Below are 2,500 nucleotides of genomic sequence, written 5' to 3' on the forward strand. Positions count from 1 at the left end.
CACACACACAAACAAACAAACAAACACAGGCACACACACACACACACACACACATACACAGAGGCACACACACACACACATAGACACAAACACATGCACACACACACACACAGAGGCACTCACACACACACATACACACACACACACACACACACACACACATACACAAACACACATGCAGATACACACACACACACACACACACACACACACACACACACACACACACACACACACACACACACACACACACACACACACACACACACACACACACACACACACACACACACACACACATACATACACACACACACACACACACACACACACACACACACACACACACACACACACACACACACACACACACACACACACACACACACATCTATTTCCATTTTGCAAGACGTGGCGATCAAGGTGAGAAGGGATGAAGGGTTTAATTAACTCACTCAGTACGGCCAGTCCTCTCTTCTCCTCTACACAGGCCCCTCGGATGTCCAGTGGGTGTCTCAATGACCCAACCTTTAGCTTCCGTCGTCAGAATTGTGGTATTCTTTGTCAACGTTCACCCCTTCAGTGTAAGAGCCTTCCGCTTGTAATATTTTGATGGTGGTAATTGGGGTGAAACGCTGTTAACGTCGTCTCTTTCGCCGTTCGTATGGAGAGAGTTAAAGGGACGTTACCACCGTCTTCATTACTCGTTCTGTTGATGGCGCAAAAGGTAAGAACTGTTACACTCCACCCAGTCCCCCCTCCTACACCGCCACCCCCCCAACCCCTCCCCTTCCCCTTCTCTCTCCCCTCACCTTGGTATCATGTTAGCTTTTGTTGCGCACTTTCCCTGCATCTGGATCACTGGGATTCTCTGTCTCTCGCCTCTGTGTGTGTGTGTGTGTGTGTGTGTGTGTGTGTGTGTGTGTGTGTGTGTGTGTGTGTCGGTCAGTCTCTGTCTGTCTGTCTGTCTGTCTGTCGGTCTGTCGGTCGGTCGGTCGGTCGGTCTCTCTCTCTCTCTCTCTCTCTCTCTCTCTCTCTCTCTCTCTCTCCTCTCTCTCTCTCTCTCTCTCTCTCTCTCTCTCTCTCTCTCTCTCTGTCAGTCTCTGTCTGTCGCTCTCTCTCTATCTCTCTGTTTGTCTGTCTGTCTGTCTCTCTCGGTCAGTCTCTGTCTCTCTCTCTTTCTTTCTCTCTGTCTGTCTGTCTGTCTGTCTTTCTGTCTCTCTCTCTCTCTCTCTCTCTCTCTCTCTCTCTCTCTCGGCCAGGCTCTCTCTGTCGGTCTCTCTCTCTCCCCCTCTCTCTCTCTCGGTCAGTCTCTGTCTGTCGCTCTCTCTTTCTCTCTCTCTCTCTCTCTCTCTCTCTCTCTCTCTCTCTCCCCCTCTCTCTCTCTCTGTCAGTCTCTGTCGCTCTCTCTCTCTCTCTCTCTCTCTCTCTCTGTGTGTCTCTGTCTCTCTCGGTCAGTCTCTGTCTGTCTCTCTCTCTCTCTCTCGGTCAGTCTTTCTCTGTCGGTCTCTCTCTCTCTCTCTCTCTCTCTCTCTCTCTCTCTCTCTCTCTCTCTCGGTCAGTCTCTCTCTCTCTCTCTCTCTCTGTTAGTTTATGGAGAAACTGGCCGATATCCTCTTTTCATAAACATTTATGTTAAATGTATTAAACATTGGTTAATGTCTTCTGAGAATGCCTTTGAACAGACTCCCCCTTAAAAGCTTACAACAAGTTACTAAGTTTGCATAATCAAAATAAGATTACGTAGGCATCCTCTGTATGCTATCTTTTATGTCGTTATAGTTTTGGTCATGTATGGCAGAGGCAGGGTGTTGGTGATTGTAGTCAGTTTCTACAAATATTGAAAGAATGCCATACTGGTATTTTGAGAAAACTACTCTTTTTATAGTTCATTCACTTTCTATTAGTTCATATTGGTGACAAATGTTCATCACATTAACCCCTTCAGTGCTGGAGAGAGAAAAAAAACAGTAGAAAGTGGTGTTTCGAGTCATATAACTTTCCGAAACAATAAGCCTAAAACTGAGAAAATGGTCTGGAGATATACCACTCTAGATAAACTGTGTGAATTTTCAGCTTTCTAGAGTTATTTCCCTTCATCAGTGACGTTGCTATGCACGTAGGTGATACGTGCTCTGGCACTCAAGGGGTTAAGGTGCGTAATGCATTAACACAGCTTAGACTTGGTGTCTCCCCTTTGAAACGTCACCGCTTGCGTTACTGTCAGAATGTTTCGTTGGAAAGTTTGAACTGCCCGTTTTGTTGTTCCGTTCAAGAAACAGAAATCTGTTTTATACTGGTTTGACCAAAATACAAAGAACTTAGAGACAAATACATACTTTCAAAATTCTGTCATAATCCATCAAGTTTTAAATTATTCATTCTTGCTGCAAATGAAAACAGTACAGTCATGAACGATGTGGCTATGTTCTTTTATAAAGCATTACAAATGAGACAATTATCAACTTGTTAGTATGCTTTCAATAGTTTTTCTTAAGTG

Source organism: Babylonia areolata, chromosome 8, assembly GCF_041734735.1.
Source record: "Babylonia areolata isolate BAREFJ2019XMU chromosome 8, ASM4173473v1, whole genome shotgun sequence".
NCBI lineage: Eukaryota > Metazoa > Mollusca > Gastropoda > Neogastropoda > Buccinidae > Babylonia > Babylonia areolata.